Genomic DNA, 9,895 nt, shown 5'->3' with positions numbered 1-9,895 from the left:
ATAACATTTCCAGTGTTTGCTGTTCCCTGAAATTGAATATAAAAGTATTGGGCTTTTTATTATACACCAGGAGTCAAAGAAAGAACAGTGGAGTCAGAAAGCCTTGACAGATAACAAGTTTAGAAAAACCTGTGTTCAGAGCAAAATAAGCACCTAGGGGAAAACAAAAATGTACAGCAGGTATTTAAAATAAGCTACCTGGAAATACAGTACCATATTGTCACGTTGTATGTTTATCAGATCTTCCCATTGACTTCAATGGGAACACTCTGCTTTTATGCATGAAAGATTATGCAGGCATAGCATATCCATCAGAAAAAAAAAAAAAAGGGTAACAAAATCTCTAGACACAGAAGTCGGTGGACAAGGGCAATCCGAGTACTGAGAAAAGCTTTATAATAGGTTGAGGCAAAGAAGTACCTTTTCCGAAAAACAAAAGCACTGAACTGAAACAACTAGAACAAAGAATATACTTAGAAAGTAATATTCAAAAATGGAAATTAGGAGCATAAGGACTGAGCCAAAGACATAAGGACAATTTATTGACATACATTAGAAGCAGGAAGACTGCACAACAATTGTCTGGCAAGTCTGAAATAGTACTGGAAAACAAAGGGAGTGAATAAAGAGAAGGAAAAACACTGCAGAAAAGATAACGGCTGATTATGACCTTGAGATATTTAGTCATGCAAAAGAGTAAACTCACCCTTTCTCACCCTGTATGACCATATTAGCATTTCTTGTTAGCTGGGTTCCTGATCTGGGGCATTAAAAAAAAAAACAAACTGTATACCCACTACTTCTTCCAATGGAAACTCAAGATTATACCTCCTCTTCTTTCATTTTCCAATTCTCTTTCACCTTGACACCAGCCAACAGCACCTTCCCTCCAAGATAGGAAGTAAAAACCATGCTCCAGAAAGTTATGGAATAAGATGTCCCTTCTCTTGAACAGGAAAACAGAGGAAACACGATTTTGTGACACAAAATTCTTGCATAGTCCATTTTTTGGGGGGGTGGAGCAATACTGACCTTACCTCATATTCCTGGATACACCTCTATCTCCTGATGCCCAGAAATCCAGACAGACCCAAAGGTACCTTTTAGCTTAAAAAGAAGTTATCAGGCTTAATACTGGTGGAAAAATCTATGATATTCTAGTGATCCAATTGTCTCCTTTGGTCCCTCTAGACAGCAAGTCCCATTAATCAATTCTTCTGCAAGTAAAGGGTAAAAGAGCAGCAGATACCAAAACAGAAAGTGCTGAAATAACTGGATAAATTAAAAGGCAAGCCATTCTGAGGACTAGATACACATGCAGGAGTTCTGAAGCAGCTCAAGGTTGGAGGCTGGGTTTCCAACAAAAATACGCACTCTCCTATCAGGAATGAAAGGGTAGCACTCCTTAAAAATAGCTGCAAATGATGATCCAGATTACACGCCAATGAATTCTAGCATTTAGTAAACCGTCTGGAAGGCTACTTTAAAAGATTATAACTTTAATGCCTAAGCAGAGATTACATAATGGAGAGAAAAACAACACTGCTAACATAATGAAAAATATGTCTTTTTTAACTTGGAGTGCATCTGCAGAATAAATTATTATTTATTTGGCCTTTCAAAAGGGCTTTGATAATGTGACTCAAAGACCATAAAGAAAACAGAGTAATCATGACTGAAAGTTGGAGTCATGATTAAAAATGAGCTAAGCAGCCAAAAGTAAAATGTAGGAATAAAAAGACATTTTAAAAATAAAAAGGCTAATAGTTGTTGCATGCAGAGGCCATGCTGGTATCAGCTTTTAACTTTAGTCAGTGGTCTGGAAAGATCAGCTGTAAAATAGAGTGGCAAAACTGACAAGCGAGGGGAGTGTATTTGGGTTACTGAAGGGTTTAACGAAGTTGAGTGAATGTGAAACACAATAAATATTTTTTTTTATAATTGCAAAGGAAATCATATTGCAACATTCTCAGCAAAGGAAAAAGACCTGGATGTCATCAGAACAAGTCAACTAAAGCTTTCATGTATAGGCAGTAATGTCAAATAAGCCAAGTTCCATGATGCATGCAAAAAAGCACAGAATACTGTATTGAAAACATTACCCTTCTAATATATATCTGCCAGGGAAATACCTTCACGGAGAATGCTATCTACAGTTCTTTTTACCTTACTTAATTAAAACCACAGAAGTAACAGGAGTGCAAGGGCAGGTGACTAAAATGATTTGACTTACAAAAAGACTGCCATATACGAAGACATAAAGTGATTAAACTATTTATGTTAGCGAACACATGAACAACAGCCAACACAGAGATACATGCTTTGACAGTCAGGAATTGTAGTCCGACTTTCTCACCTACTTCCAGTCTTGAATGGGAGATTATTCAGTTAAATAAGCAGTAAATTCAAACTATGGGAATATATTATTTTACAAAGTGCAGGGTGAGCATGTGAAAATCAGCACCACAGTCCATCATTAAGGGACATCAGTGGGATTCTGAAAGAACACGGTTCTATTCATAGCCTACAAAAATATAGCATTCAATGGGATTGTTTGCTGGGAAGACCTGCTGGTAAAGACCTTTGCGCAAAGCCATGGTAAAGGCATTGGCCGAGGGATCTAGCTGGCCCACTTTCTGACAAGGACAGGGTATTCCAAAAGGATCAAATGTTGGTCGTCTTCACCCTCCGTTCTCTTACCAATCAACCCTTTGTAAGAACTGTCAGGGCAGACTTAGCATTAATGAGACTGTGGATCTGATCCAATGCAGTAATTTCTACTTTTAAATGTTTCCTATGGCCAAAAGCAATTGCAAAAAAATAGACAAGTGCACTTTAACTAAAGCGAAATCATTCATCCTCTAAGCTAGCTACTGTGCCTCATACAATGCTAGCAATGCATCACTCAAACTTCACAAAAATACTTAAAACTATGTATGTTTACTTTGCCACCTGTTCTTCCCCTCCCCACAAATAATTAGCAAGAACCTAAATTATAAGATTTTTTTTACTATACAAATGTGCTTCCTTGTTTATTTTATTATCTTTTTCCCCATCCACACATCATTATTTGCAAAAACCATTTAATAATTATAAGAGATTCCAAGATGTGTGTCAGATGCTGGGATACTGCCACTCGCATGGTGGTTTCCTACACTTAGCCTTCAGTCTTGTGGCTAACAATTCACCCAAACTGTGATAATACCTCACCACAACCCACACACTGCTGCTCTTCAAAGGAAAACAAGGATACATAATTAAGAGACGGTGAGCTCAAATATAAGACAGGAGATGAGGGAGCAGATTCTGTAACCACACCTGTGAGTGGCTATACTACTGAAGAAGTTTCTTCAGCTCCATCTTCACTCACAGTATCAGTAAAAGCCACACATTTTCAAAATACAGTTGCAGCAGCAACATTTGCAGCAGTGAAAAAAAATATAGCTTTAACATGAATTACTCAGAATTAAGATTGTAAATAAGCATTATTTAAAACTAGCCCTTGTACCAAGTGTGGACTATGTCTTTTAAAAAATATATATATATAGTTTTACTTTGAAATACTGTCAAAATCTCATCCCACAAGAATTGTTACCTGAAAATACTCTCAAAGTCTCATTCCAACCTCTTGTAATCCTGTAATTGCCATCATAATATAAAGAACTATAGGTGAAAATATCTGTGTGTATATGTGCCAGTTCAGGGGCTAATACTGCAGCATACTGCATGGAAATAAAAATTAAGAAGTGGGTACAGATACATTCTAGAGTCAGGATCAGTCCCTTGTTGGATATCCAGAATAAACAAAACATCAAACCAGTTTCCTTATTACTCTATAAAGTTGGAACTAATTTTTGTGGGTTTTGTCATGATTAGTGAAAAAGGTGAGAAGTCTGGGGCAAAACAAGATGCGAATAAAGCCACTGAACTCCAGTGAGGACAACTGACCATCCTTCAGAAATATGCATTAATAAATAATAGGATTACATGCTTACTTGATTTCTGATTAAAAAAATAAATATTTTTGTTTTACCTAAAAGAAGTCTTCATTTTGTCATGATGAAGGACCGCATCTCCACAAGCTAGTGCCCGTTTGCAGGGCCAGATCATCTAAGCAGCAGCCACACCCTCCTCTTCCTCATTTTTTTCCACTGACCATGAAATACTTTCTAAGCCAGGCTCTGAAAAAAAAAAAACCACCACCATTTCTAATGGACACCAGATACCACATTGCTGATTTAATTAGGCAGATTAGAAACAAATAAATATATTTGCACACATATATTTGTATTTTCTGTTTCATTTCAAACAGATTTGGTAGGCCTGATTTGGCTCTCTATTCAAATCACAGGAAACATTAAAAAGTGTTCTATATTGACAGGAGAATCAAGCCCTCTCTCTTTTTAGAATTTAATATAACACATTTTCCTCTGGTACTGGAATAATTCACAAATCAGAGGCTTTTCACAGTATCTTCGGACAAGCCTATGTATTTTGTAATAGTAACAGATGCCAAGACAAGACAAGCTTAGAAAAACGTTCCAGAGGTTCTCTCTTCAGTCCGTGGGGTTCTATGGATTTGAAACTCAGGCAGATCTATTTAACTCTAACTTTATTAAAAAAAATAATAATAATTACAAAAATATATATATAGTATTTGAGTAAAACTTTCCTGGCTTATGTATCACTCATAACCTCACCCAGACTATCAAATGATTTGCATCACAGTATCTTTAGCACAGTGAGTATCACCCAACATGTCCTTATTCTTATTATTTTTCATACAATTTATTTTATCAATAATTCGGCAGTACATAGAACTATATAGAAATTGATTGTTGCTATAAACTGTTTTGCATATTGTATCATCTGCTGGCTTTAATTCATTATTTAAATGACACTGTAATTACACTACATTTCATATTCTATTTAACCAGAGAATATTGAATAGGAATACAAAGTGATAAAAACAACTTTTTCAAGTACCACAAAAAACACCCACTTATTTTCAAATAACCAGCTCCAGCATTCAACAACAAAGCAAAAATACATTATTTAGGGTTCAGCAACTTAAACTCAATTTTTTGCAAACAACTGCACAAAGATATTATTGTTCAGCTGTCATTAGGACTGTGAAATTAATATTAAAATAAGCTGCTTGTTTATTTAAATTTAGAACTAAATATGTAGTCTGAATCCACAGTTTCATGCTATTATGTTTGCTGAAAGAGCAAATTGATATTAAAATAAAAACGTTAAGGTTATATCGAGATGTGTGTCAGGGGATGACAACATATATTACAGGTAGTATACTAAATAATGCCAAATCCAAAATAATTTTGTAATCCCAGCACTTACTACATATTTATTCATGTACGATTCCATACCCACAGAAAAATGCTCTTATAAACAAATGATACACTTTCACTATTAGTAGGGGTGTTCACAGTTTCATCTAGTCCTACGTCCTAATAGGTTTCCAACATACAATTCTGAAATCTCAAAGCCTGCATAACGCAGGGTTAGATAAAGTACATGTACTGTATTTTACACATACAATAAAATACAATTAACTTGCAGAATAATATCAATACTATAGTATTTGTAGACATGTTTATTCATGCAGAAATCTTTTTTCTCTAAACTGCAGAGTATCAGGTGATATGTGTACCTTTCACCATACTGGAGTGCTCTGATACAGAACACGAACTTTAAAATCCAAATACGTAGCAGGGGAAAATGTTAGCACATTAGTATTTTACTGGTCTATAACAGCCACCCTGCAAAGCCCTCCCATCCACGTATTCCATGTCAGAAAAGCACACTTACTCCAGACTGTTTGCATTCATATTTACGAAGGTGCTCTGCAAGAAGGGGAGCAAGCAGAAATCCAAGGGTTAACACAAGAAAAAAAGCCAAAACAAAACAACAAACCACAACAACAAAACCCCCAGCCATACTGAAGACCTTGCAAGACAAGGAAAATGTTCAGCAGATAACAGCCTAACAAAAAGTGAACAGAGAATTTAATGTCTCAGTATTGCCTAGATACCAGCTTGGGATTTAGGCAGCCTTGGATTACAAGGACTATTCCCTTGAAAATCTAGCCCACAGTTCCTGCACTGTTTTCTACCAATACCGCATCCAAACTGTGACTAAACACCTCATTATGCTTCTCTGGCACTATCTGAAGCAAACATATTGTACAATTTTATGTGGCACCTAAAAGCAGAGGAAAAAAAGAGGCTATTTTCTCTACCAAACGGTAATGAAATGACAAACAGCAAGTTCCACGCAAAAGCTTGCATTATCAGTAAGTGTTTTTCCCCCCTTTTCTTTTTGTGGTAGGCAACAGGTGACACACTACAGCCCCTAATCTTTGGCTTTAAAAATAAGAAAATTTACTTAGTCTACAAGACATCTATAATATAGCCTTTTTTTTTTTTCTTAAATTAAAATTGAATGAAGAGGTTTAACTGGGCCTCTACATTGGCTTCAGAAAGTAAATGCCTTTCTTAACACACATTTGTAGCCTGTAGATGTTTCATTTAAAGAAAATACAGCCCTCCCAGTTACAAATAATAACTAGTGGCTTTAGGTAACAATCTGGTATTGACAGATCTTAAAAGACAAAACCCAAACTGCAAGGAACTGCATGCCTCAAATACTTCACTACAATCTGTCTTTCCAATAACTTGCTAATTGATCTTAAATACATAGATGAATTATGAGGCAATAACCTCCAATTTTCTTAGCTCTTACTCCAGACAAACATTATATTCTGATTTATGAATATCTGAAATATTTAATTTGCTGTTCATGGCACTCAAACAGTTAATCTAATTTATGAGAAGAGTACCACATTAAAGATTCCTGCTATTTTCTTCTTTAAGCTTCACCACTTCAAAAGCATTTTTCCCATCTATTATTATTTAGAAGTATTTTTCCTTTGTGCACTGGACATATTACTATAGTTCAGGAGGCTGTATCACCAACATGATTCCTTTGCCAGTCTCCATGCTACTCATTAAATAATTTCACTCCCCCACGAACATACGCAGCTAGTCAAGTGCAAGAAACGACTTTGCTGCATTCAGCTACAATTTGCGCACTTCCACAGCAAGCCTTGAAAAAAAGTCATAAGGCTACAAAAATTACCAGCTTCTATCACTGTCCATTTCTCGAGTCTTACATTGCTCGCACATCATTTCTAAAGCAGTGATATGCTGTGCTGTAGCAGGACACCTGTGTCCCTTTTAGCAAAAAGCCCAATCACAACAGGGTCAAAACGTTTAAATTCTGTTAATACTCATTTCTCAATTTGCAATTAAAAATAATCTTTCTTTAAAGGCACTGTTTCCTGAAATATTTAAATGCTTAAAAAATAGTTTTCTATTTGGAAAGCTTTGCAATTTTTTCCCTTTACAAAAATACAGCTTTGCAGCACCAGCGAAGAGTACCCGGTACAGCAGATGGTTAAAATTCTGCATCATTTTTAATAGCCTTAAGAGAAAGCACTGCCTTTTTTCGGGAGAGGGCGGGGGGGGGGGGGGGGGAGGAGAGGAGAGAAAAAAAGCTGAGAACAGCAATTTGCAGCCCTTTTTTTTTTTCCTTGACAGCAGCTAGCCACGCCTCAGCCTGGCCCTTCCTCCAACCTCTGCTAACCTAAAAACCAGCGCCAACCTGGCAGCAGGCCATATATTCAAAAGTAAACATTATTCTCCTGCCATTTTTCACTGGTGTTTATCATATCCTCATCTTCCCCCCTTCCAGCCCCTGCTGTAGCCGAAATCCCTGTCTTTGCCCCGGTTTGTTTCGCTTTGCAACTGCATCAAGACATCAAAGTCACGCTCTTATCTAACACGGCAAACTTGCAAAAACGCGTTAGAGGGATTTTACCTTCACCCAGTGAAGCAGCAGACTATTTTGGAGCGGGAAAACCAAAGTCAGACGTATCTTTACGTACTGCTGTCCCGCGGAACTGGATGGTGCGTTCTTCTCCATCACTACAGGAACGGGCTCTCTCTGATACAATGCACACGCTTCTTTGAAAGCCTGTAGCTGCCGTTAGAAACCTGGCTTTTGCTTCCGCAGCTCTTTCCATTTTCTTATTTAATTGCTACAGGAGAGCTTAAAAAAAATAAATCAATCTACGCACCCGTGAGGACGCACAGGCAGCACTGCACCTGACTCTTTGTTATCCCTCACCATTCATTCCCATTCCCTGTCCCTTCCGCTCCTCGCTTCCTCCTCCCACCTTGGACTGCTCCTCATTTATAAGGCTCTAAAAAAAAAAAAAACCAAACCCAGACTAATTAAACTAGTTGCCCGCTACTGGTTTTTACCTAGTCGTACACTGCATTGAATGGATAACTGACATATCGGCAGAAAAAAGAAAAGGGGGGAGAGGAGGGGGCTTAAAAATAAATAAATAGAGGGAGAGGGATGCTGCCGCTTGAATCCCCCGAGCCATCCCCTCCGGCTGGGTGCCGGCACTGGGGAGGACAGGAGAGACGAGCCGCTCCGTCCCGCCACGGGCCGGGCAGCGGAGACTAAGCATCGGCCATGTTGTCCGCGCCCGCCCGCCACCTCCTGCCCCGTCTTATCGGGTGAAGGAGCTGGCAGCGTGCCAGGCCGCCTGTCGCAGGGCGGGTGTCAGGCGAGGGCAAAGTTTATTGTTCGGCGCCGTTATTTGTATCTCGTAGGGTGGGGCGGGGGGGATTTTTTATTTAATTTTTTTATTTTTTATTTCCTGTTAAGAGATGCCCCCCCCCGGCGGCCCATCAGCAGCCCGGTCCAGCGGGAGGCAGCGGCTGAGGAGCGCCCGCAGGGGAGCAGGTAGCGCAGGTCCCGGGGACTTCGCCCCTCACCCCCGCCTCCTCCTCTGCCCACCCCACACCCCCTCCCCCCCCCGCTTTTTCTCTCTAGGCACTGTAAAGTACAAATAACGTGGAGTGGTTTAGTCAAAACAGTCATGTGCAAGTAGCCTGGCAAACAAAAGCCTTTATTTATTTATTTAGCTCGCGCATAGATAAGGAGGAGCCTTTGTGCACATAAATTTCACACACATCAGAAAGGAGATGCCATGCTGCTTTCCGCGGGCTGACACAGCTTGTCTTGAAACGCCACAGGACAGCCTGGAGGCTCATTAATAATTGCGAGTGGCTCGCCATTTCCATATTTAAATTGCGAAGCAGCGTATGATTAATTAAGAAGAAAAAAGGCGAGAGAGGAAAGGCCTGCGCTCGCTGCCCAAGCCGGGCGGCCGGAGAGGCTGCCCGCTTTAACTCCTTCTTTCCCACGGGCCTCGGGGTCCCCCCGGGGCTCGCAGGATGCCTCCCCCCGGCTGGTGCCTGGGAACTCGGCGTGAATATTAATTCTGCTATTTTTGTGCCGTTAGGCAACCACGTGAGTTCTTTTGCAAGGCTCTGAATAGCCACGAACTAATGAAGAGAATTTGCTGCAATCCACTCATCATTAGCTTTTCATTTGGGGGAAAAAAAAAACGGCTTATAAATTTTAGCGTGATTGTAAATTAATGTATTTTCATGCGACGAGGTTAAAAGAATATTTACAAAGTTATTTATATGAAGAAATATTGCAATTAAAATCTAGTAAAATGTGTAATTTAAACTCATCCGAGTGCTCCAAACTAGGAAAATATTTCACATGGAAATGCTGTGATTAACTTGCACACAGACGCTCAGATCCTCGAACACAAATGAAGACAAGTAATAAATACGCTGTATACAGTAATCAAAATATTTAACAGCAATTTATCAGAGAGCTTAAACTTCAGATTATTGTTTCTCCCAAGCACTCCGCTTTCACATCTAACCGTTACAGACGCCGCATTTTTTTTTTTTTCCGTCTCGGAGGGAAAGGGTGTTCGTCC

The 9,895-nt window shown here is 39.1% G+C and overlaps 1 long non-coding RNA gene across 2 annotated transcripts; it reads right to left on the bottom strand.

Annotated features, from left to right (window-relative positions):
- Positions 1-288: 288 nt before the first annotated feature.
- Positions 289-8,376, bottom strand: LOC140658237 (uncharacterized). Of its 2 annotated transcripts, XR_012044666.1 has the most exons (5): positions 8,346-8,376; positions 7,900-8,130; positions 5,830-5,864; positions 4,034-4,181; positions 289-1,107 (listed from the first exon to the last, which is right to left on the bottom strand). It is a non-coding gene; the product is annotated as an uncharacterized lncRNA (long non-coding RNA). The 2 variants fall into 2 exon arrangements; XR_012044665.1 differs by lacking the exon at positions 8,346-8,376 and having other exon boundaries at positions 7,900-8,191.
- Between the last annotated feature and the right edge of the window lie 1,519 nt (positions 8,377-9,895).

This window comes from Ciconia boyciana, chromosome 1 (assembly GCF_034638445.1).
Source record: "Ciconia boyciana chromosome 1, ASM3463844v1, whole genome shotgun sequence".
Taxonomy (NCBI): Eukaryota; Metazoa; Chordata; class Aves; order Ciconiiformes; family Ciconiidae; genus Ciconia; species Ciconia boyciana.
Note: the sequence above shows the minus strand (reverse complement) of the source record. Positions and strands in the feature narration are given on the sequence as shown.